At 43.6% G+C, this 26,821-nt stretch overlaps 1 long non-coding RNA gene across 2 annotated transcripts in view; it reads right to left on the minus strand.

The window, feature by feature from the left end:
- Nucleotides 1-20,818: 20,818 nt before the first annotated feature.
- LOC139276168 (uncharacterized) overlaps nucleotides 20,819-26,821 on the minus strand; it is a 169,846-nt gene continuing 163,843 nt past the window's right edge. For both annotated transcript variants that reach the window (XR_011595830.1, XR_011595829.1), the window contains one exon: nucleotides 20,819-21,023. This is a non-coding gene — a long non-coding RNA (uncharacterized lncRNA). The remainder of the gene's footprint in view (nucleotides 21,024-26,821) is intronic.

A 26,821-nucleotide genomic window follows, 5' to 3' on the forward strand; every position in this document is an offset into this window, starting at 1 on the left:
CAGTTGGGGCTCTGGTTGTTGAGCCTTGGCATGCATCTTTGTCACCTGTGGTGATTCTGGCTTGTCTGGGCTGGCCGCAGGGACTGTGCATGCTGCTGAAGGTTCTTGTTGCTTGTTCACTGGCAGTGGTGTGGGCAGCATCTCGTGATTTTCCTCAGGTTCCTCAGTGTCCATGCTGAACCTTTTTTTTACTTGGTCCAGATGCTTGCGGCATATCTGTCCATTGTTAAGTCTGAGCACAATGACCCTATTCCCCTCTTTACCAATTACGGTACCCTCAAGCCACTTGGGACCCAAAGCGTGATTAAGAACAAATACAGGGTCATCGATTTTTATATATCTCCCCTTTGAGTTACAGTCATGGCACTTGTGACTGGCGCTTGCCCTCAACAATGTCTGACAGGACTGGATGAATGAAGGACAGCCGAGTTTTAAGTGTACGTTTCATGAGTAGTTCCGCTGGCGGGACTCCCGTGAGCGAATGCGGTTGGGACCTATAGGCCAGCAGGAGGCGCGATAGGCAGCACTGAAGGGAGGGTCCTTGAATCCGGAGCATGTCTTGTTTTATGATTTGGACCATTGGAAGCCGGCTTGAATGGTGCTGTCCTGACATTTTTGATGCCATTACCTGACATGAACTCTCGGAATTTATAGCTAGTGAAGCATGGGCCGTTGTCGCTAACCAGGATGTCTGGCAAGCCATGAGTCGCAAAGACCGCACGCAGACTCTCCACTGTGGTCGATGTCGTGCACGAATTCAATATGATGCACTCGATCCATTTCGAGTATGCATCAACAACAATGAGGAACATTTTCCCCATGAACGGGCCCGCGTAGTCAACAGGAATACGTGACCATGGCTTGGTGGGCCAGGGCCACAGGCTGAGTGGGGCCTCCCTGGGGCCATTGCCCAGCTGGGCACATGTCGTACACCTGCGAACACAGTGTTCTAGGTCTGCATCAATTCCCGGCCACCATACATGTGACCGGGCAATGGCCTTCATTAGCACAATGCCTGGGTGCTCGCTCTGTAGTTCCCTGATGAATGCTTCCCTTCCCTTCTGGGGCATGACGACCCAGCTGCCCCATAGTAGGCAGTCGGCTTGGATGGAGAGTTCATCCATCCGTCTGTGAAACGGTCTGACCTCTTCAGGGCATGCTCCGTGTGCGGGCGCCCAAGCCCCAGTCAGGACACATTTCTTAATCAAGGAAAGGAGGGGATCTCTGTTGGTCCAGATTTTGATCTGGTGGGCTGTGATGGGGGAGCCTGCGCTGTTGAAAGCATTGACAGCCATGACCATCTCAATGCTTTGCTCCGCTGCCCCCTCAGTGGTGGCTAGTGGAAGCCTGCTGAGCGCATCAGCGCAATTTTCGGTGCCTGGCTAGTGCCGTATGGTGTAGTCATACGCAACCAGCGTGACAGCCCATCGCTGTATGCGAGCTGACGCATTGGCACTGACAGCTTTGCTGTCTGACAACGGGGATGATAACGGCTTGTGGTCCGTTTCTAACTCGAGCCTTCTGCCAAAAAGGTACTGGTGCATCTTTTTCACCCCATAGACACATGCAAATGCTTCCTTTTCAACCATCCCATATCCCCTTTCTGCTTGGGAGAGCAACCTGGAAGCATGAGCCACAGGTTGGAGTTGGCCCTCATCATTACTCTGCTGCAACACGCACCCAACCCCATAGGACGATGCATCACATGTCAAAACCAATTTCTTACAGGGATTGTACATAGAAACATAGAAACATAGAAAATAGGTGCAGGAGCAGGCCATTCAGCCCTTCTAGCCTGCACCGCCATTCAATGAATTCATGGCTGAACATGAAACTTCAGTACCCCCTTCCTGCTTTCTCGCCATAACCCTTGATCCCCCGAGTAGTAAGGACTTCATCTAACTCCCTTTTGAATATATTTAGTGAATTGGCCTCAACTACTTTCTGTGGTAGAGAATTCCACAGGTTCACCACTCTCTGGGTGAAGAAGTTTCTCCTCATCTCAGTCCTAAATGGCTTACCCCTTATCCTCAGACTGTGACCCCTAGTTCTGGACTTCCCCAACATTGGGAACATTCTTCCTGCATCTAACCTCTCTAAACCCGTCAGAATTTTAAACGTTTCTATGAGGTCCCCTCTCATTCTTCTGAACTCTAGTGAATACAAGCCCAGTTGATCCAGTCTTTCTTGATAGGTCAGTCCCGCCATCCCGGGAATCAGTCTGGTGAATCTTCACTGCACTCCCTCAATAGCAAGAATATCCTTCCTCAAGTTAGGAGACCAAAACTGTACACAATACTCCAGGTGTGGCCTCACCAAGGCCCTGTACAAATGTAGCAACACCTCCCTGCCCCTGTACTCAAATCCCCTCGCTATGAAGGCCAACATGCCATTTGCTTTCTTAACCGCCTGCTGTACCTGCATGCTAACCTTCAATGACTGATGTACCATGACACCCAGGTCTCGTTCCACCTTCCATTTTCCTAATCTGTCACCATTCAGATAATAGTCTGTCTCTCTGTTTTTACCACCAAAGTGGATAACCTCACATTTATCCACATTATACTTCATCTGCCATACATTTGCCCACTCACCTAACCTATCCAAGTCACTCTGCAGCCTAATAGCATCCTCCTCGCAGCTCACACTGCCACCCAACTTAGTGTCATCCGCAAATTTGGAGATACTGCATTTAATCCCCTCGTCTAAATCATTAATGTACAATGTAAACAGCTGGGGCCCCAGCACAGAACCTTGCGGCACCCCACTAGTCACTGCCTGCCATTCTGAAAAGTACCCGTTTACTCCTACTCTTTGCTTCCTGTCTGACAACCAGTTCTCAATCCACGTCAGCACACTACCCCCAATCCCATGTGCTTTAACTTTGCACATTAATCTCTTGTGTGGGACCTTGTCGAAAGCCTTCTGAAAGTCCAAATATACCACATCAACTGGTTCTCCTTTGTCCACTTTACTGGAAACATCCTCAAAAAATTCCAGAAGATTTGTCAAGCATGACTTCCCTTTCACAAATCCATGCTGACTTGGACCTATTATGTCACCATTTTCCAGATGCACTGCTATGACATCCTTAGTAATTGATTCCATCATTTTACCCACTACTGAGGTCAGGCTGACCGGTCTATAATTCCCTGTTTTCTCTCTCCCTCCTTTTTTAAAAAGTGGGGTTACATTGGCTACCCTCCACTCCATAGGAACTGATCCAGAGTCAATGGAATGTTGGAAAATGACTGTCAATGCATCCGCTATTTCCAAGGCCACCTCCTTAAGTACTCTGGGATGCAGACCATCAGGCCCTGGGGATTTATCGGCCTTCAATCCTATCAATTACCCCAACACAATTTCCCAACTAATAAAGATTTCCCTCAGTTCCCCCTCCTTACTAGACCCTCTGACCCCTTTTATATCCGGAAGATTGTTTGTATCCTCCTTAGTGAATACCGAACCAAAGTACTTGTTCAATTGGTCTGCCATTTCTTTGTTCCCCGTTATGACTTCCCCTGATTCTGACTGCAGGGGACCTACGTTTGTCTTTACTAACCTTTTTCTCTTTACATACCTATAGAAACTTTTGCAATCCACCTTAATGTTCCCTGCAAGCTTCTTCTCGTACTCCATTTCCCCTGCCCTAATCAAACCCTTTGTCCTCCTCTGCTGAGTTCTAAATTTCTCCCAGTCCCCAGGTTCGCTGCTATTTCTGGCCAATTTGTATGCCACTTCCTTGGCTTTAATACTATCCCTGATTTCCCTAGATAGCCACGGTTGAGCCACCTTCCCTTTTTTATTTTTACGCCAGACAGGAATGTACAATTGTTGTAATTCATCCATGCGGTCTCTAAATGTCTGCCATTGCCCATCCACAGTCAACCCCCTAAGTATCATTCGCCAATCTATCCTAGCCAACTCACGCCTCATCCCTTCAAAGTTACCCTTCTTTAAGTTCTGGACCATGGTCTCTGAATTTACTGTTTCATTCTCCATCCTAATGCAGAATTCCACCATATTATGGTCACTCTTCCCCAAGGGGCCTCGCACAATGAGCTTGCTAATTAATCCTCTCTCATTACACAACACCCAGTCTAAGATGGCCTCCCCCCTAGTTGGTTCCTCAACATATTGGTCTAGAAAACCATCCCTTATGCACTCCAGGAAATCCTCCTCCAACTTATTGCTTCCAGTTTGGCTAGCCCAATCTATGTGCATATTAAAGTCACCCATTATAAATGCTACACCTTTATTGCATGCATCCCTAATTTCCTGTTTGATGCCCTCCCCAACATCCCTATTACTGTTTGGAGGTCTGTACACAACTCCTACTAACGTTTTTGCCCTTTGGTGTTCTGCAGCTCTACCCATATAGATTCCACATCATCCAAGCTAATGTCTTTCCTAACTATTGCATTAATCTCCTCTTTAACCAACAATGCTACCCCACCTCCTTTTCCTTTTATTCTATCCTTCCTGAATGTTGAATACCCCTGAATGTTGAGTTCCCAGCCCTGATCATCCTGGAGCCACGTCTCCGTAATCCCAATCACATCATATTTATTAACATCTATTTGCACAATTAATTCATCCACCTTATTGCGGATACAGAGTCAACAGCTTGTTAGAACAAAGCAGGTTCCGCGCCCGATTGAAAGCCCGTTCCTGACAGTCCCCCCAAAACCAATCGCAACCCTTACACAGGAGCACGTGTAGCGGCTCCAACAATGTACTTAAGTTCAGCAGAAAGTTCCCGAAATAGTTCAATAGTCCCAGAAAGGAAAGCAACTCCGATGTGTTGCCGGGCCTGGGCGCGCGACAAATCGCCTCCGTTTTGGATTCGGTAGGCCGGATCCTGTCTGCAGCAACCTTCCTGCCCAAAAACTCGACCTCTGGGGCCAAAAACACACACTTAGACTTTTTTAGACGCAGGCCTACCCGGTCCAGTCAGCGTAGCACCTCCTCCGGGTTGTGGAGGTGTTCCTCAGTGTCTCGACCGTGATAAGGATGTCGTCCTAAGATATGATTGTTCCAGGGATGGATTTGAGCAGGCTTTCCATGTTCCTTTGAAAGATTGGGCTGCTGAACGAATGCCAAACGGACACCTGTTGTAAACAAACAGCCCCTTGTGCATGTTGATGGTGGTCAGTAGCTGGAATCTTCGGCCAGCTCTTGGGTCATGTAGGCCGAGGTGAGGTCCAACTTAGTGAACAGCTTGCCACCTGCCTGCATGGCAAAAAGATCCTCCGCTCTCGGAAACGGATATTGTCTTGTGACATTCGGTTGATGGTGGCCTTGTAGTCACCACAAATCCTGACGAGCCATCCACTTTTAGGACGGAGACGATGGGGCTTGCCCAGTCTCTGAATTCAACGGGCGAAATTATACCCTCTCTTAGCAACCTGTCCAGCACACTCTCAATTTTCTCCCGCATGACATACGGCACAGCTCTGGCCTTGTGGTACACTGGTGTGGCGTCCGGGGTGATGCGTATCACTACTTTGGTACCTTTGAAAGTAACGACACCAGGTTGAAATAGTGATTCAAACTTTTGTAGGACCTGTGAGCATGAACTTTGCTCCACAGATGAAATGGCGTGCACATCCCCCCATTTCCAGTTCATCTCGGCTAGCCAGCCCCTCCCCAAAAACACGGGACCATTTCCCGGGACAATCCAGAGTGGCAGCCGGTTCTCTGATTCATTATGTGTGACCACCAACATTGCACTGCCTAGCACTGGGATGATCTCTTTGGTGTACGTCCGTAATTGCAAGTCAATGTGTTCTAGTTTGGGTCTGCTAGCTCTGAGTGGCCATAGTTTCTCGAATTGTTGGACACTCATAAGTGACTGGCTGGCCCCTGTGTCCAGCTCCATGCGTGCCGGGATGCCGTTTAACGGTACTCTCATCATCATAGCTGGCATCTTTGTGTATGAGCTGTGGATATTTGCCACCTGAACCCGCTGAACTTCAGCGTCCATTGCTGTGTCCCAAGCATAACCCTGCCTTGCAGACCCCTCTTGTGGTTCATCCGCTTCATAAACCAGCCTCGCTGTGGGCTTCCTGCACATTCTGGTTAAATGTCCACTGAAGTTACAATTTCTGCAGATAAATTGTTGAACCTGCAGGTTTTCGCAGCATGTCTACCCCCGCACCTCCAGCAGGAGCTGAGATTGTTGTGAACAAAAGAGCTGTTACCAGGCATTCCTCTCTGATTGTCTCTTTGATTACTCTTGAGCACTCTGTTAGTGGGTGTCAATGGCTCCATCCCGAGAAGTATTGCCCCTTGTGATGGAGTAATTGTCCGTTCGACCTGCCATTGTCTCTGTTGAGGACCCACCCTAGAGTCTGTTACTGCCTGGTTGATGTCGAATTGCCCTTGCCTGCCTGCGGGGTTCTGAGTCGCGTTTACAATGTTAACTCCCTGCTCCATCGCCACATTGGGAGCAGAGTTGCGCGCGTATATGATCTTGGTTTCCTCCTCCCCCGCCATGAAGGTTTGAGCCATCAACGCCGTTGCTTCCAAGGTCAAGTCCTTGGTCTCAATTAGCTTCCTAAAAATCCCGGCATGACCAATGCCCTCAATGAAGAAATCCCGCAACATCTCCCCCCTGCAGGCGTCTGTGAACTTACAGAGGCTGGCCAAGCGCCGAAGGTGGCAATAAAGTCCGGTATGCTCTGCCCTTCCCGACATCGGTGCGTATAGAATCGGTGTCGGGCCATGTGTATACTGCTCGCCGGTTTGAGGTGCTCACCGATAAGTTTGCTGAGCTCCTCAAAGGTTTTGTCCGCCGGCTTCTCGTGTGTGAGCACGTCTTTCATCAGCGCGTATGTCTTAGGTGCACAGATGGTCAGTAGATGCGCCCTTCGCTTGTCAGCCGCTGCCGCTCCCAGCCAGTCCTTCGTGACAAAGCTCTGCTGGAGCCTCTCAACGAAATCGTCCCAGTCCTCACCAACACAGTACCGTTCTTCTGTGCTACCGGTGGCCATTCTCATTAGTCGTTGATTCCCATTTCTCGTCGCCAAATGTTATGTCCTTACACCCTACTGCAAATCAACATGAGGCACATACTGGAGACAAGGTCACTCTGTGTCCTGTACCTTTATTCACAGGACCAAGCAGTGCTGACCCTGCGTGGAACCTCCCTTTATATATCTGGATGACAAGGTGAGGAGTGTCTCCCACAAGTTCACCCCCTGTGGTTAAGGTGTGCATTTCTTAGGTGTATACAGTGTACAGTGTTGTTACATGAAGGTTACAGTTACATGAAGGTTACATACATGACAGATATGGTCTTTAATATTAATTAAGCTCTTGTTTCACATCGTTTGTTGACAATGTCACTTGACTGGTCTGGGATGATGTGTACATTTCTTGCATAAAAGTGTTTGCATGTTCAGTCACTTTTGGAATGCTGCACAACTCTTTCTGTGCGCATTATGTTCAATCAAATAACTATCTCTGAGCATCTGGTAATGCTGCAGCATGTGGACGATACCCGGGTGGGGCAGTGCTGCATCACTCTGAGCGATTCTCCCTGCCACCCGACTCACAGCCAGCTCACACCACCTTTTTGCCAGAAGTCCTTCTGGCGGGCGGCAGCATGATCTTAGTCCACGGTGCCTGAGGAAAATCACGTATTTCGAGCCTCCGGCATGGGCAGGCGACAGGAAGTTGCGCCGGCAGAACCTTAGCGAGGAATCTCCCAGCGGGCGGCACCTGGGCGGCAGATGGGCGGTACAGGAGGAATCGGCAATAAAAGAGAATTTTCGGCGGCTGTGGATGGAACTCTCACCACGTTTGGGCCCTCGATGTGGTGTCATCCAGTTGGAGCAGGACTTCCGTACTTTTATACCACATTCCCCTTACAATAAAGGCTAACATTCCATTTGCCTTCCTGATTACTTGCTATACCTGCATACTAACGTTTTGTGTTTCATGCACAAGGGCACCCAGATCCCTCTGTACTGCAGCATTTTGTAATCTCTCTCCATTTAAATAATAATTAGCTTTTTTTATTTTTCCTGCCAAAGTGGATAACCTCACACTTTCCCACATTATACTCCATCTGCCAAATGTTTTCCCACTCACTTAGCCTGTCTATAAGCCTTTGCAAATTCTTTGTGTACTCCTCACAACTTGCTTTCCCAACCATCTTTGTATCATCAGCAAACTTGATTACATTACTCAGTCCCTTCATCAATAGTTGAGCCTCAGCACCGATCCTTGCGACACCCCACTCGTTACTGTTTACCAACCGGAAAATTACCCATTTATCCCGACTCTCTTTTCTGTTAATTAGCCAATCCTCTATCCATGCTAATATATTACCCCCAATCCCGTGAGCTCTTATCTTGTGCAGTAACCTTTTATGTGGCACCTTATCGAATGCCTTCTGGAAATCCAAATACACCACATCCACTGGTCCCCCCTTATCCACCCTGCTCATTACATCCTCAAAGAACTCCAGCAAATTTGTCAAACATGATTTCCCTTTCATAAAACCATGCTGACTCAACTTGACTGCATTATGATTTTCCTAATGTCCTGCTATTGCTTCCTTAATAATGGACTCCAGCATTTTCCCAATAACAGATGCTAGTCTAACTTGTCTATAGTTTCCTGCTTTCTTTCTCCCTTTTTTTATTAAATAGGGGCATTATATTTGCAGTTTTCCAATCTGCTGGAACCTCTCCAGACTGCAGGGAATTTTGGTAGATTGCAACCAATGCAGCCACTATCTCTGCAGCCACTCCTTTTAAGACCCTAGGTTACAGGCCATTCAGTCCAGGGGACTTGTCCACCTTTAGTTCCATTATTTTACCAAGTACATTTTTTTAGTGATAGTGATTGTTTTAAGTTCCCCTCTCCCTATAGCCCCTTGATTACCGATTATGGGGTTGTTTTTAGTGTCTTCTACTGTGAAGACCGATAGAAAATATTTGTTCAAAGCCTCTGTCATTTGCCTGTTCCCCGTTATTTATTCCCCAGTCTCATCCTCTAAGGGATCAATGTTTACTTTAGCTACTCTCTTCCTTTTCATATACCTGTAGAAACTCTTACTATCTGTTTTTATATTTCTTGCTAGTTTACTCTCAAAATCCATCTTCTCTCTACTTATTATATTTTTAGTAGCTGATCATGGCTGATCTTCTACCTCAACTCCACTTTCCTGCACTATTCTCATATCCCTTGATTCCCGTAATATTCAAAAATCTATCGATCTCTGTCCTGAATACACTCAACGACTGAGCCTCCACAGCCCTCTGGGGTAGAGAATTCCAAAGATTCACCACACTCTGAGTGAAGAAATTTCTCCTCATCTCAGTCCTAAATGGCCGACCTTTTATTCTGAGACTGTGACCCCTGGTTCGAGACTCCCCAGCCAGAGGAAACATCCTCTCTGCATCTACCCTGTCAAGCCCTGTAAGAATTGTGTGTGTTTCAATGAGATCACCTCTCATTCTTCTAAACTCTAGAGAATATTGGTCTAGTCTACTCAGTCTCTCCTCATAGGACAATCCCCCCATCCCCGGAATCAGTCTGGTGAATCTTTGTTGTACTCCCTCTATAGCAAGTATCTTCTTCCTTAGGTAAGGAGTCCAAATCTGTCCACAATACTCCAGGGTCTATATAATCACAGTAATACATCTTTATACTTATACTCAAAAAGGCCAACATACTATTTGCTTTCTTAATTTCTTGCTGTACCTGTAGTTAACTTTCAGTGATTTGTGGACAATGACACCCAGGTCCCTCTGAACACCAACATTTCCCAATCTCTCAGCGTTTAAAAAATACTCTTAATAAAAACTTTATTACTGCCTGATTTGAATGGGGCATGAATGAGGGCATTATCTTGACTAATTATGATGTCAATTGGACTAACTTGACCTGGTACAATGTCCCCTATACTGCAAATAATGGTTGGGTGCCAAATCTGCTACTATTGGCTATCATGCAGTGGAAAATCCTTGGCCATATTCCAGTCAGCCCAATAATTGTAAGGATATTTACAAATGTAGTAATTACAGTTAAAGTTACAGTATCAAAAATGTAAAACAGGAAGAAAAAGTAGGAAAGCAAAACATACTGAACACTTTATTACTGCTAAAGCTTTCCATAAAAGATTAGCTGTCATCTGGTTTCAGTTGCACAGCTCCATCTTACTGCTCAGACTGATGCAGATTTTCACATGGCTCATACACACCCTGAATGGCTACAGGCCAATAACATCCCATGGAGAGAATGGGGATAAGACATGTTTATGGTAACAGGGGAACCTAGTTCATAATGTGTTGCCGTGATCAAATTGCTCCTATCAATGATATGTTGGAAATAAATATACTATTCAGATGAATAAATATTTGGAGAGTTTCAAAGTAATCTCTCTTATCATTTCCCCCAAGTTTGTCCACCATGTTGGGTGTTGTTCCATGGGCATTGACAGACCTGTAGTACCTTATCTAAGCAGCCATTCATCATCTGTGAGCTTAGACAGTGCCAGCAATCCATCCGCCTATAGTGGGCATCACAGCCAACCAATTAAGTCCTCACCTGACATTCACGCATAGACACATTGGAAGACATAGGCAGTAATGGCCTTGGTTAATTTTTCCCCTTGTCTAGCCCAGAGAGTCTGAGGCTAATTTTAACACTCACACTGTGGACCTGGGCATCCCGGGTGGCTGGCCAGACCAGGTGATAGATAAACCCTTTGCATGTATTAATGAAGGGCCTAACACTTGCTCATGGACCCCTCTGGAAAATTGGTTTCCGACGAGCAGACCAGTGCAGGAGCAAGGCCGACCTAGCTCCAGATTCCTCTTCGGCCGAAGCAGCAACTGAAGAATCTTTTGCAGGCAAGTGTAAAACATTTTTAAAAACCTGGCTGTGGAGCCAGGAATAGCAGTCATGCTCCGACGACTCCACAGTAACTTGATTGCCCCCTGCCGCGTATTCCCGGCCCACCCCTTTCATTGCTGCTTCACTGCCATACCGGGACTTAGCTTTGGGCCACTGCCGTTGAGGCAAGTGCCCCGATATTGATCTTGTTCAAATGGGCGAGCTGCCTGTGGGTGGGCAGCTCGCCCAATTAATATTAACAAAGTCAGAAGTACAAGTTCAACAACAATGTGCATTTATATAGCACCTTTAACGTAGTGAAATGTCCCAAGGTGCTTCACAGGAGTATTATGAGATAAAAAATTTGACACCGAGCCCCATATGTAGAAATTAGCACAGGTAACCAAAAGCTTGGTCGAAGAGGTATGTTTCAAGGAGCGTCTTGAAGGAGGAAAGAGCGGTAGAGAGGAGGAGAGGTTTAGGGAGGGAGTCCCAGAGCTTGGGGCCTAGGCAACAGAAGTCATGGCCACCAATGGTTGAGTGATTATAATCATGGATGCTCAAGAGGGCAGAATTAGAGAGCAGACATCTCAGGGTGTTATGGGGCTGGAGGAGATTACAGAGATAAGGAGGGGCGAGGCCATGGAGGGATTTAAAAATAAGGATGAGAATTTTGAAATCGAGGCATTGCTTAACCGGAAGCCAATGTAGATCAGCAAGCACAGGGGTGATAGGTGAGTGGGACTTGGTGCGAGTTAGGACGCGGGCAGCTGAGTTTTGGATCACCTCTAGTTAACGTAGGGTAGAATGTAGGAGGCCAGCCAGGAGTGCGTTGGAATAGTCAAGTCTAGAGGTAACAAAAGCATGGATCAGGGCTTCAGCAGCAGATGAACTGAGGCAAGGATGAAGATGGGTAATGTTACGGAGGTGAAAATAGGCGGTCCTAGTTATGCTGTGGATATGTGGTCAAAAGCTCATTTCAGGGTCAAATATGACACCAAGGTTGTGAACAGTCTGGGTCAGCCTCAGACAGAAGTTGGGGAGAGGGATGGAGTCAGTGGCTAGGGAATGGAGTTTGTGGCGGGGATTGAAAACAATAGCTTCGGTCTTCCCAATAGTCAGTTGGAGAACATTTCTGCTCATCCACAACTGGATGTCGGACAAGCAGTTTGACCATTTAGAGACCGAGGAAGGATCGAGAGAAGTGGTAATGAGGTAGAGCTGGGTATCATCAGCGTACATGTGGAAATTGATGCTGTGTTTTCAGATGATGTCACCAAAGGGCAACATATAGATGAGAAATAGGAGGGGGGCCAAGGATAGATCCCTGGGGGACACCAGAGGTAACGATGCGGGGTTGGAAAGATAAGCCGTTGCAGGTGATTCTCTGGCTACGATTAGATAGATAAGAATGGAACCAGGCGAGTGCAATCCCACCCAGCTAGACGATGGTGGAGAGGCGTTGGAGTGGTCAACCATGTCAAAGGCTGCAGGCAAGTCAAAAAAGACGACGAGGGATAGTTAGCCTTTGTCACAGTCACAAAAGATGTCAATTGTGACTTTGATGAGAGCCGTTTTGGTGCTTTAGCAGGCCCGGAAACTGGATTGGAGGGATTAAAACATGGAATTGTGGGAAAGATGGGCACGGATTTGGGAGGCGACAACACGCTCCAGGACTTTGGAGAAGAAAGGGAGGTTTGAGATGAAGTGGTAGTTTGCAAGAACGGAGGGGTCGAGGGTTGTTTTTTTGAGGAGAGGGGTAATGACGGCATATTTGAGTGAGTGGGAGACAGTACCTGAGGATAGAGAACCACTAACAATGTCAGCTAACATGGGAGCCAGAAAATGAAGTTGGGTGGTCAGCAGTTTGGTGGGAATAGGGTCAAGGGAGCAGGAAGTGGGTCTCACAGACAGTTCAGGCCGACCTCAGGTTGACCTCAGGCCTCCCAGTTCGGGTACGCATTGAAGTCACACTTCGTGCCCGAGACCAGGAAATGAAGAATTTTTACCCATTTATGTCATCTTGATATTTTTAACTTCATTTTTTTTTAAGAAGCACTTAATTAGAATTTCAAAATTTCTTTTTGAGGTGAAATTATGTTGTGCAATATGTCAGTGTGAAATTCCACTGTCTGCTATTTTTCTGGCACAAAAATGAGTCAAATGATTTGTTTCTGGGCTGTAGCATTGGACGATTTTACTGGAGGCTTTAATCAGGTTATTCCAAATTAGTTCATATTTTTTAAATGGTAGTGAGAGGAAGTTTATACGAATGCTGTAACCATTTGTCTGATAATACTAAATAACTTGATTTCAATTCACTCCTCTTTGAAGTGGAATGAATTTATACTTACATCGTTGCTGAAAATACAGAGATTCTAATGTTCTATTCAATGTTGAAACAGTTTCCTATATCATGGGGAGCCAACAAGAAAATTCTGATGTATATCAGAAATCAGATGAGAAATACCTCACTTTTCCACAGAAGCATTAAATAAATTTAGAAACACAACATTTTATATACTTGTTATTTGAAGAAATGTTTGGATACATTATTATACAACATGACAGCAATTAATTAAGCATTTCCTTGCAAAGTTCAAGTTATCAAAATTATGCTAATTACTCAATATTATGTGGCTATATCATGAAAGACATGTCATTTTGCTCGACTGAGATCACATAAAATGAGGATCAGATTTGTTCCTTTTTAGCGTTTTCTAAATATCCAGCAAAAAAATTAAAAGCTGAAAATTGTAATACGAGGTCATTTACTGTAATAATAGAAGCACAAAAACTGCCGAATGGAATCAAAGCGGAAAGGAAGTGTTTTGCTAGATGAATGAGATCATCTCTTTGCATCTCTTTCCCTCTGTTCAATTAAAGACCTTAGGCAGCCCTTGCTTTAGAAACAGTCTTAAGTTCTGATAAATGTTATTCTGCCTGATATTCAGGAAGGGAGCAAGAGATTAAAAACCAATATGACCCGGTGAGATCATAATCGAGTTTATTGCACAGGTTTGTGTTTGTCATTAAGCTGTGTGATAAGCAGCAGACATGAAATCATTTTTAAAACTGCTCACTGGTAAAAGTGTGCGCAATGTATACTGGTGAGCTCTGATATAGTGTACTCGCCTTTAAAATCTGAATGGAGGGCCACATAAGAAAGAACAAAGAAAAAAAGGTGTGAATATATAACACATATATATATATATTTTGAATAGAATTATCGGCAACAGATATGGACCTGCCTTTGAATTTTGCCAATTAATTTGTCAGTCATGCAGGAGGCATGACTGAGATTTTTCCATTAAAAATGCTTTTTTATTCTGTCAGAGGATATAATTTTTCAATTTTATTTTTAATGTTAAGCAAAACTGCTGACTTGAACTGCCAGCAGTCGTTCCCCTGATTGCTAACACCCAGGAACAGCTGTTAAAGCCAAGAGTTTTCACACCGCTGAGAAGCTGTGAACAGAAGAGCGATTCAGACTATCTCCTCGGGCCTCACCGCTTGTTTGCTCTTCAGCTTTGCCCTCTTTCCAGCTAGAAGGAAGATTAACGTGTTTATCACGAAACGCAGGGTGGAATTTCAGATGTGAAGCTCCTAAGCTGTGAATAACTCAAAATATTTCTTTGAAATTATTATTGTTGCTAATTATAGCCTTTTCTTACTTCAGGCAATGTTTGTGCAAACTGTGACTGACATTATATGAGACAGAGACCGTCTCATGTGACGTTGAAATATTACACATATAAATTGTCTTGTTAGATCCGAATAGGATGCACTACAGTTGCCCTGTCATTTATCGACGGTACACATCAATAAGTCATCAAAAATGCCAGCCCAGAATTAATAACATCTTCTGTATGCAGTACAGAGTCTTTCTATTAATTAGCCTAATCTTTCCAAGAGAAAGAGGAAGTGGGATGGAGGCGGAAAAAAAAATTCTTAATAAAAATTTTGCCATGCTTCCTAGAATTTAATAACAGTTCCCAAAGAGACTAAATTGCCATTCCTAAATCAACCATGGTGTGTGTTGCTCTAACTGGTTTTCTTGTTAGTTTTGACATAAGTTAGATAATAGTTAATAGGCCAAATTGTACAAGGTCTGTGTGAGGAATAGATTAGATCGGCTAAAGGGCCTTTTCTTATTCTTTTTTATGCCATTGATTTTAAATTGGCAAGAACTAAAAGGGAAAGCACCATGTTCCTCCTGATGGATGGCAAAGGCCAGGGCAGCAACAGTTAGTTATGGACAGCAGAATTAGAGCTAAAATGGATTACTAATGAGTTAACGTAAATCTCAGATTGTTTTACAACAGCACCAGAATGAGAGAAATTGTAACGAAATCAGGATAGTTTGAATCTGAACATAAAATATTACTGCGAGCAAAGAATATTTAGTTTCCTTGGCGTTTATAAAGTTTAAAGTTACAGAGTGAAAGGGATGATCCATTTTTTATAGATAAGTGTGAGTTAGCTACTGGAATCATCTAATGGACATTCATAATTGTAAATTTTGGGGTCAGTGGCCAGGGAATTATAAGGATAGAAGTGTTATGTACATGATAGATTTGTAGTGATGAATCACTTACTAAGTAATATAATCATTGGATTATGGCTTTGAATCCATGTCCAGTACTTCACTGGGCGTGCTTATCTAATTACTTTAACCAGAGACTGCCAGCACGTTCAGGAAATAGGAACATAGGAACAGGAGTAGGCCATTTAGCCCCTTGAGCCTGTTCCGCCATTCAATGAGATCGTGATTGATCTGCAACCTCACTCCCCACCATTGCCCCATATCCCTTAATAATGTTGGTTAACAAAACACTATCAATCTTAGATTTAAAATTAACAGTTTTTCTAGCACCAATTGTTGTTTGCTGAAGCTAGTTCCAAACTTCTACCAACCTTTGACCGGAATCTTACCAGCCCTGCAAGTGCAGGTTTGGAGGCGGGCCTGCTGTCAAAATGGCCCTGATTGACAGCAGCTCGGACGTCTGCTCTGAACCCACCTCCGTGTCAGTTTCTCAAGTGCCAGGTTTGCATGAAGATCGCAGACATGGCAGCAATAATGAAGACCAGTGTAGCAGTGGGAATGAGTATGAACTGTATTTTTATTTTTATTCTATTTTCTACAGTTTCTCTCTGCAAAAGTTCGAGTAAGAACTGACTTGAGTGAAGGACTTGGACATGAATACTAGCAGCAATTCCTGGTACTCTAATAAAAATTGAATACTGAAATTGGATAGCAGGAAAGTCTGCATCTAAAGGAGAAAAACTAGAAGGTTTTAGGTGTTAGCCTTCACGATTTCTGTTGAAGGGTGTCACTAGTAATGTACCTTTCTCTGCTGCAAATTTCCAAAATTGTCTGTTCTTACTTCAGAATGCCAGCTTTGGTGATTTTTTATTAGTACTGTTATACATTTTTTTAAATAAAAGGCAGTGTTTTGTGCATTGAAGGTAAGAGATGCTAATGACTGAAATGGAATACTGTCCTATTCTGGGCACCCAGCACCAATATCTCCCAGTTAGATCACAGTTCTGCCCCAATGCACCTAATCAACAACATTGGAACAAACAATCACACATTGGAACAGGAGTAGGCCATTCAGCCCCTCAAGCCTGTTCCACCATTCAATTAGGTCATGGCTGATCTGTATCTTAACTCCATCTATCCGCCTTGGTTCCGTAACCTTTAATAGCCTTGCCTAACAAAAACCTATCAAGCTCAGTTTTGATCCTGAAAAAGGACCCCTCTCTGTGCCAATTGGGAACTTTTTATTTCTCATTCTGTGCCTCGAGTGAGATTGACAATTAGTGGCAAATTAGGATCAGTTTGTGAATTGAGTTATCTCCATAGATGCCAACAGCAGCCTCAGTTGTAATTCACGCAAAGTGAGAAAATATCACTATCTTGTTCTGAGAAGTGGCAATTTTTCATTTCGGGATAGAATGTGTGATAGATTATTGTACAATTAAATATTCAGTTACACTCATTGCAATGCAACGCTTAGTGCAGTGCTGACACACTAGAATAAAATCTCTTTATAATTCAAAAAGGGCGTTATGAAGAAATTATTCTCCATTTGGGAGTGAGATATGAGTGATGCATAATCATTTTGCAGTCATGATTTGTTAGAGAGCGTTATAATGAGGAGTTGGTTGAGTTACACGCGTCTTGCTTATCTTAAGATTATCACAGTATCTTAAGACTATCACAATATTAATGCACATCACAGTATCACACAGCTCAACAGAACTGTCCTCCTTACATTTCCCTTATTACGATAACCTGAAAGCAGGACTAGAAGTTGTCATTTGATAGAATGCAAATGGCTCTCTGGAATTTCAATCCATTTTGCTGTTTTTTTCAGCTCCATATATAACCTTTACTGTAATCACATTGCAATTCTTAGGACATTTCAGGGCACACATGCACAAACAGTTCTCAGGAGAGCTGAGAACTTACTTTCAATTCAAGCCCCATTAAAATGATCGTATCCCCACTATCTCAAACTTCCAAAATATTTTGTTTACAATGGCCACTCCCTATAAGACACTGGATAACGTTTTTTTTCTTAAGAATAGTAGTTTAAAATTATAAATATAGATTTAGACAATTTTTCTTTTTTTTCGTCATGGGACTCTCTCATTTTGGTCACTTCTGCATCAGCATCAAGCACTTCTGGTGTATGTATAATATGGCCCAGGTGCCTCCACTCAACAAAATGTCTTCATTTCAATCTCAGGAAATTCTGAAAACACGTTATATGTTTTCCTTACCAATTTCTTGCTTAGTTATGCTGCAGTCCCTCTCCTCTCTTGCTGGCATTGACTTCTTGATTGGGTGCAGTCAGATGGACGCCGGTCCCCTCCTTGTGTTTCCCGTGAATGGCCATTGTTCAGTCGAGACAGTAAGTTATTAGTAGGCTATTTAAACGCAGGAGAAATCACAGCTGAGCCCAATCTACACGTCCACACATGCACACTTCCAGCGAGGATGGCTTGATAATGATCAGAAGAGGGAACCCTGGCCAATTTTCTCCTCCCTCCCTGGGGCATTGAGACTAGCTGTGGCACTCTATTCAGAAGTGGGGTTTCCATGAATACAATAAGCTAATCAGATAAACAATGTCACATCTGGTTTTAGTGCTTAACCTTGGAACCAGAGTGGTGATCAGGATCCCAGAAATCACCCAATGATTTTCTTAGGGAAAGTGAGACAGATTTTTCAAAGTGAACTTTATTTTACTCCTACACTCCCTCGCCGCCCCCCTCCCCCCAAAAAAAATCTTTAAGTGGATTTTTAGAAAGTAAGAAGACTAATGCACACAATCAGAAATGTGTGAAAGATCAGAACCCCCATATAAAAATGGAAATCCTTCAATATTAATTTAAGGCAACATTGAATCTTCGAAAACCTGAATGGTACAGTGTTATATATTATGGGATGAACTTCCATGGGGTTCTCTAGCTCGTCTGCTATAACTTTGGTGAAAGAGCCACAGAAATCTCCGAAAAACAGCATAAAATTCACCCCCTATGTTGTTAAATTGCAATTAAAGTTCCATTATTCTAACTGTGGCTCAGTTGATAGCACTGTTGCCTTTGAGTCAGAAGGTTGTGGGTTCAAGTCCCAGTAATCTAGGCTGACACTACTGAGAGAGTGCTGCACTGTTGGAGGTGCCCTCTTTCAGTTGACATTAAACCGTCTTCCCTCTCAGGTGGACGTAATAGTAGAGTAGGAAAGTCAGTAACCAACGTTATAACTACAGAATATCTGGTCAATATCACATTGCTATTAGTGGGACCTTGCTGTGAACAAATTGGCTGCTGTATTTCCTACATTACAACACTTCAAAAGTACTTATTTGGCTGTAAAGCACTTTGGGATATCCTATGGTTGTGAAATGCACTATATAAATGCATGTCGTCCTTTGTGTGAGGATTGCAACACTTATGAACCTACAAATGGAAATTATATTTAATAGCTAGTTTGGTGTAAGCCTTAGGTTACATATATAATGGTGTTGTTATAAATGTATATTATACATTATGGAGATCACAACATTCTGGGACAGTTGTGCACTGCTGAAATAGATTATGCACATGCTTTGTTATGTACAATTAGGCAGAATCACTATAGAGAGACTCAAGGATTCATTTTATGAAGTTTGCACTTTTAGTCTGGATCTTTTCCTGTCAGGACCACATGATGGCAATTCAGGCACATGATCCAGGGTGGTCCATTATAATGGATAATCATAGAGAGGGTGCTTTCCCATAATTATTGTTATGTGCTTCAGGTGGACAGTGCTCCACGCCAGGATTGCTTGTTTGTGAACTAACCCTCACAGTGTACCAGGCTGTGCGCTTTATGAGAAGTTCTATTCAGAACTAAAAAGAACCTGTTATGTGAGCAGGGAACTTCAAAATGGAAGATTATGAGGTAAAAACCTTGCCCAGCACCTCATATCCAGTGGGAACTTGATCTAACTTCCCAACCTCGTTTCATATCTGACTAGTCAGGGAAAGGAGGCTTTCATTCTATGGGCGTGAATTTCTGCAGGAGAATCCTGAGGAAATTCATCCCCTTCTCCCATGTGTTTTGGGCCGGTCTAAGAGATGAATGTACACTACTTCCTCAATCAACCGTGCCATGAAGTTCTTATATTCTAGTTTTCAAGTCCACAATGATTTGCTTTCTTTGGAAATGTAGCAGGAAAAGTTGAAATTTATCTGCCTGAATTTGGATCAACTTCTGAACCCTGAGTTCAAAATAAAAAGATCACTCATTTGTAATAGCATCCTTCTACAAAATAATTCACAATTGAACATAAAAAGATGCAGTTTTTTCTTTTGTAAAAGCTTCACCGGTTCCAAACTCCACTATCTGCACTATGCTACAATCAGATGTAAGTAGGCACTTTAAATTCACTGTTAAATAAAAGATTGCAGATCCAATTTGTTGAATGTTTCATTATTCTATATTAAAATCTATAATCTGTCTTTGGCTTCAATTTCTGTTTAAGTATGAATATGCTTTTTATGTCTTCATTGTTTTGTGATCATTATTAATTTCATCAATATTTGAAATAATCAATGAAAATTGTCAAAGGGTTGTTTACGACAAGAATCCCCGCTCACAGCAAAGTTTACAACTGGATGTCATGAAGAAATCCCTGACCATTGCAACATTGACTACAGGAATCCCTTTCGTCATGGATCTTGATAATCAGGGCGCTCACGGCAGGCAAATCCCAGGAAGGCAGAGAAAACCCTCAAAGCCTCCTTGAAAAAATGTAACATCCCCAACCGACTCTTGGAAATCTTTGGCCCATGACTGCTCAAAGTGGAGGAGAAGCATCTGAGAAGACACCAAACACTTAGAGTTTCTTCGCCGGGAGCACGCAGAAGTCAAGTACAAACAGCGGAAGGAGCGCACGACAAATCAAGCACCCCACCCACCCGTCCCTCCAACCACCGTCTGCCCCACCTGTGACAGAGACTGTAGATCCCGCATTGGTCTCATCAGTCACCTTAGAACTCATTTCAATGTGCAAGCCAGTCATCCTCAACTCCGGGGAACTGCCTAAGAAGAAGATAGGAGTCCCGTTACCACGACAGGAAACCCCTGCCCACAGATGCATTTACAACAGGAAGCTTCTGACCATATCAATATGTACATTATGAGAGCTCTCACCACAGCTATGTTTACAATAGGAAATCCCTCACCACAGCAATGCTTGCAGCACGAGAATCCTGACAAAAATTGTGCCAAAAATGCCCCAAAACAAAACTTACATGATTGCACCCCAGTCTTCGAGGAAGCAAGTTATTTTGTCTGTAGTTTCTGGCACCAACGATGTCAAACAGATGGTCAAAGAAAAAAATGGAGTATAATAGTAAGTGGCCTATTAGCTTTAATTAGGCTTGATCTCTCCTTCAAACTTTTGAACAATGCGGGAAGATGGTGTTTTGCTCTGACCTGTTTTCACTTTGTAAATCGTGCTGGATCAGTTCAACAGAAAGGATATTGTCTTTTTAATGCCAGTGAATCTTTCCTGCCAAGATTGACTGAGTCCTTGCCAAAGAAGGCTGCTTCCATGGTGATGATCTATGGCTTCCCCTGTTGATATACGGATTGAATTATCTTGCAAGACCTAAGGGAAAAGCAGCATTACTCCATGAAGCTAGTACGGGTGTAATGCTTACTATTTTCATATAATCTGGCATCATTCAGAGTAATTTAGAAAATTCACAGGAGTGGCCAATGTGGACAATGGATAAATCGCATTTCTGAAATTGGTGTAATGCTTTTATGTGGAAATGTTTTAGGCACGCTGAAATCCAAGATGGAACACTTTATTAAGATTTCAAACAACTTTATATTTAATACCTTAACCTCAGCATAGAAAATACATCCTGCAGACTCTTAACAAGTACACTCTGAATCCAACTGATTGCCTAATTGATGGATGTGAGATAATGATTATTAAAGGAATATTACTGAATTACATACACAAACTTAAAGGAAATATTGGTATTTACCAAAGTAAGGGAACATTTATCAAAGCTTAAAATATTATTGCTTTTTCTTTCCTTTAAAACAAATAAACATTTTGACTTATTTATAACCCAATGGCTCCCTGACTGTTTTTATTTGCCCCCATTCTTTGTGATCCTGCAATATGATACAATGCAGATAACAATATCAGTCTGAGAACAAATATCTTCTGCTATGCCTACAATCCAACCTCTTCCATATCCTCACCCTCCTCCCCTCAGGAACTGAGAGTTCCCCATTGGGTAATTCATGTTCCCAGCTCACAACTGTACTTTCTGCAGAGCTGACGAAACCAGGCAGTGAAAGTCTTAAAAGAACCCACAGAGCTCCAAGCAGCTAAAATCAATATGCACACAAAGGAGAACAAGCCTTCAACTCCAGCAAACATAATGTTTCAGGGACAGTGCTGCAGTGCTCATACTACCACTTGTATCATGGCGGTAAAAATTAGGGTCAGGTTTGGGGCAGAAGTTATGGAAAGTTCAGTAGGACCAGCTCCAGGCAGACAATAAAGGGTAATGGTGCTATTTCTGGAGGAAAATACTGCTTTTCTTCAACGGCAGAGTTGAGGTGGTAGCCATTATCACTTATTTTACTCAACATAGTGCCCTAGGAACTGCCTACAGACAAATGGTAAATCAAAGGAAAATCCAGTTCAATCTCTCAAAATTCGATCTTCGTACTCTAGGAATTTCACTTTGTGATAGACTTGTTCTTACATTACTTTCTCTATTGCTCTCTGTTCTGCCAGCTGATACAGATGATATAGTTGGGGTAGACTCTAGTGGTTGTATCCTCAATCGATGATTCCGCAGCCCGTTTATCCATCTCTTGTTTGTTAATCTCTTGAACACTGCCTGAATGTTTCCATTTTTCTCACTGCTTATACTTTTATGTTTTCAGCTGACCTACAAATCTGTACTGCTATGGCTCATGTCAACTCTTGCTCTCCCAGCTGTCTTTCTCCCAGATAATTATCTGGTGTTCCACAAATTATTCTGTCCTTTGTTAGCGATTCCTCAAATTCCCCCAATTCATACCCTACTGTGAATAACTTAATTCAGTCACATTGTGGTCAATGGTTTCTTCCAGTTACTGCACACGTGTGAAAAAGCTGTGCTTTCACATGCCACATTATGTTTAAACCTGCAGTCCTTCTCATAATTATTCATTATTACATCTACTACCAGATTTTCTTCATTCCCAAAGTGGAAATTACTCTAAATGTCGAATGCTTCTTCTCTAATCACAGGTTGAACGATGGATGCCTTCATTCTTTTTCACTATTTTCATCTGCAAATAATTCAAAATATTGCTTTAACCCCTTTCCAATTTTTTGCAGGATTTTCAGCTAGCTGAAGGCAAGATGGAGGTTGAAATGTTTTGCATTTCACTCTTACTTTACTGTACAAGGCTTTTTTTACTTTATTTTTTACTCCTATTGTTCCTTTATTTCTCCCCTCTCATCCAGTCACTTCTGACAGTATGGAATCTATTTGAGCTTGTTTTAGGGTTCGCGCAAATCCAAAACTGATGAAGGAATAACTATTAAAGGTTACAAAAACGTTATATTCCGCAGCCTTGCCTCAGCTTATAATCTCCACCTTTCAGACTCACGGCTCATGATATGAAACATTGACTAAAATAAGAGAGTGTCCAGTAAAAAGCTCAGATAATATTATTACCATGGTGAATGCTCTTTGAAGGTTGAGCCTAAGGCACATTAATGGGGCTGAAATTGATGGCCTTGCTGCCCACTGCCGCCGAGATCCGCCGATATTCTTCTCCGAGTTGCGCCCAGTGCCAGTTTGCACTTCGGCTGGAGCGGGCGGGAAGGGAGAGCCGCCAGGAACCGCCCGCTGACGTTAGCGGACAGCCAAGTGATGCAAGTGACCTCCCGCCCGCCGAGATGCGAGACTGGGGCAGGCGGGAGTCGGTGCCAGCAGGGGGAAGGATCATCGCGAGGAGGCTGCTGTAACTCCCAAGGTAAGTTACAACACTGAAAAAACTGAAAAAAATTTTAGTGAACTTTTTAATAAATTTTTTTTCAGTGAATGAAGGTCTTCCGGGTAATTTTTTTTTCCAATCATTTTTATTCGAAAGCCTTCGACCCTCCATCGGCCCGACTTCACCGAGATTGGCAGCTCTTGCCCGCTCCAGCCCAATTTGACAGCGTACGTTGCTTGTTTGCCGCCGGCCCAATTTTTAAATTATTTTTCATCAATTTCCCACCCAAAGTGCTGCCCGGTCTCTCGGCAGCCATTTGGGCGGGACTTGGCCTTCCCCAAGTTCAGCCCCATTATCTGGGAGCTTTAATTTGCAATTGGCTGTTCTATTCCTGTTGTGGATATGCTTCATCCTGTGACTTCATCCACTCGCTTCACCATTGACGCGCCGTGGCTGCAGAGTGTATTATCTACAGGATACACTGCAGCAAGTCACCAAATCTTCTTCAGCAGCATATCCTAAACCTGTGACCTCCACCACCTAGAAGAACAAGGGCAGCAGGTGCATGGGATCGCCCAAGAAAACGTCCAAGTCATATACCATCCTGTGGACATATATCGCTTTTTCCTTTATCATCGCTGGGCCAAACGCCTGGAACTCGCTCCCTAATAGCAGTGTGGGAGCATGTTCACTAGATAGATTGCAGCGGTTCAAGAAGAACCCTCATGATCACTATCTCAAGTGATGGATAATATAGGCTGGACTTGCCAGCAACGCCCACATTTCAAGAATGAATTAAAAAGACTGGTGCCAAAAGTGAAAATATACTCCGTTCCACAAGATTAACATATGTCCTTCACCAAAAAATAGTAAACTTGTAAAGTTTATAAACATTTTTATTTATTTATTGCCATCAATTTTTAATATGATTTAAAATGAAAACATTGCATGCAACATTTGAACATAATGTGAATTTACATTGATTAAACTCAATCTCATCAAGTATTTGAGATGTAATTCACTGCAGACTAATATAATCACATGACTCCCTGGAGTGTATAATAAGGAAATAGTTTTGCAATTGTAAAACGAATTTATAATGAAATTAGGAAACTACTATATACTACAGTTAATAGCAAATGGCCTTGCTCTACTGAAATAAAAAATGCACAGTGATGGAAAATCTATAGACATATGACAATCTGATCACCTTTCAGGAATCATGTTCTCGGAACAGTGGTAACTACAAGCTGGATTTTGCGGGGGTCAGTCAGGGGTGGGTCGGGTGGGAAACTGTTTTTTTACCCCAGCGAGTCAGGACCCCGCTGTGAAGCTGTCACCATGCGCCTTTACCAAATGTCGGGTCTCTCAGCATGAGCAGACCCAACATGCAGCGGCGGGGGAGGCAATTAAAATTGTTATTGCCTTGTTTACAGCCACTTTTTTCCATAGCTTTTTGGAATTTACAGGTCGCCCACCGGTTTCCCGCTGTGCTTAGACCTCGTCTGTGAAGCTAGTGGTTAAAGGAACATATCTCAATCAGCTGGGCGCTTTGACAGCTTCAAATGTCAAGTCAAAGCTCCCAGCTGATTGAGATATGTTCTCTTAACCACTAGCTTCTCTAAACTGCATTTCCACTGCAGATTCAGGAAGCTGCAAGTCTTTACACAAGTCTCCATCCAGTCTGACCTCATTACCTGCTCTCACCAGTGACAGATCACTTCTGTCATCTGTACTTCACCTGCCATCTACTCCATCAGCATAGGTGCCCTTAAAACTCCCTCACCTGGGTCCTCAGAATGTCACCATGATCAGCCCCAATACCAGCATCTCCAGGCACACCAGCAGCACCAACAATAACATCAACCTTCTCCGCAATCACCTCATGCTGTACAGGACACAGGGCATCAGCACCCAACCACTATGCTGCCCAGGAGGCCAGGGATGGCCAGATTTACTTCACTTGATGCTGTACACCCTGGCTGCCACATGATGTGCCAGGTTTGCACCACCCCACACCAGCACCATAAAGCATCTGTACAATGACCAAGCCATTTATTTCACACTCATAACCATTGTGGAGGGTACCATTATGTCTCGCCATTCACTGCAACTCACTAAGCCACTTCCAAAGGTGCACACAAATCTGTCCAAGACAGCAAAGTGTTGAAAATAAAGGTTTAATGTCTGACACCTCAATAACAGCAACTTTACATGAACATTGCATAAAACACCCAAGTGCCTATCCTTGTGTGTTGTTAGTTGGTATGGTTGCACTAGGATGAGGGTAAGTGTGAGGCGTGGCTAGTGAGATGGGGATGTGATAATGTAGATAGAGAGAAATGGGTGGAGGTCCAAGGTCAGTGAGCAAAGATGTGCAGGAGTAGGGTAGGAAAGCAGAGTGATGGGGATGTGATGAGGGGCACAGCAGGATGAGGTTGAGTGTGGCTTTGTACTAACGTTTCGGGATCCACTGAGATCATTGAAACGTTTGCGGCACTGCACCCAGGTCCTCCTGACCATATCCCTGTTTGTGTCCTCCTGTGCAATGTGTAACCAGGCTGTGTTGATCTACTGAGGAGGTTTCTTCCACTCATGGGAAGGGAAGAGGACCTTCCTGTGTGTTGTCATTTCCTCCACAAGCATATGGAGAGAGTCATGGGAGAGCCTGGGTGCACCCCAGCACTTCTGCGCAGAGCTTGTCAGTGTTTGCAGCACTTCAATGCTGTAGAACACTGACAGCATAATTGTCAAAATAAATTTGCCATGGTCCCTTTAACAAAATGGCTGATGACACATCATCAAACGACCTCACCAGACCCGCTTTCTCTAATTGGCCCGGGAAGCTCGCTGGGCAGGCTTAACAAGCCCCATCAATGGAAAGTCATTTCACATAGTGGGATGAAGCCAGTATTGGGGTCGGGAACCGACATCGCCTGCCACGGATCTGCCGTGGTTCGTAAAATCGTGGCCTACAATACAACGAAGATAAACTGCGCGGTAAGTCCAAATCTGACCACATCACAGAAGTCTTTGTAACCTGCTCCAACTTCATAACAAATAGGTTACATATCCAACAGCAAAGAAAAAACTGTAATACAAAAATTCAGTTCTGCGAAATGGTCAAAAATGGTGAAACATATCATCTGCCGTAGCACGAAGCAATGCATATCTGCTAGATTCCAGGTTTCTTTGCTGATCGTGGCCAAGGGCACAAGTAGGGTTCACAATGTTCCTGGCTTTGGGAGGAGAACCCATCATCCATGATTTCCACTACTTACACTATCCAGTGACTGCTGGATGTGTTTGTGGAGTTGTTTGATGAGGGCAGGATCAGGTTCACCTGGCGTACTTGAATAAACCACTGATGCTTATTGACTAGAATTGCACATGAAGAATGGCCACTCTGTGGCCGGCAGCTCAATGTGAGTCAGCGCCTTTGGGAAA

Source organism: Pristiophorus japonicus, chromosome 11 (genome assembly GCF_044704955.1).
Source record: "Pristiophorus japonicus isolate sPriJap1 chromosome 11, sPriJap1.hap1, whole genome shotgun sequence".
NCBI lineage: Eukaryota > Metazoa > Chordata > Chondrichthyes > Pristiophoridae > Pristiophorus > Pristiophorus japonicus.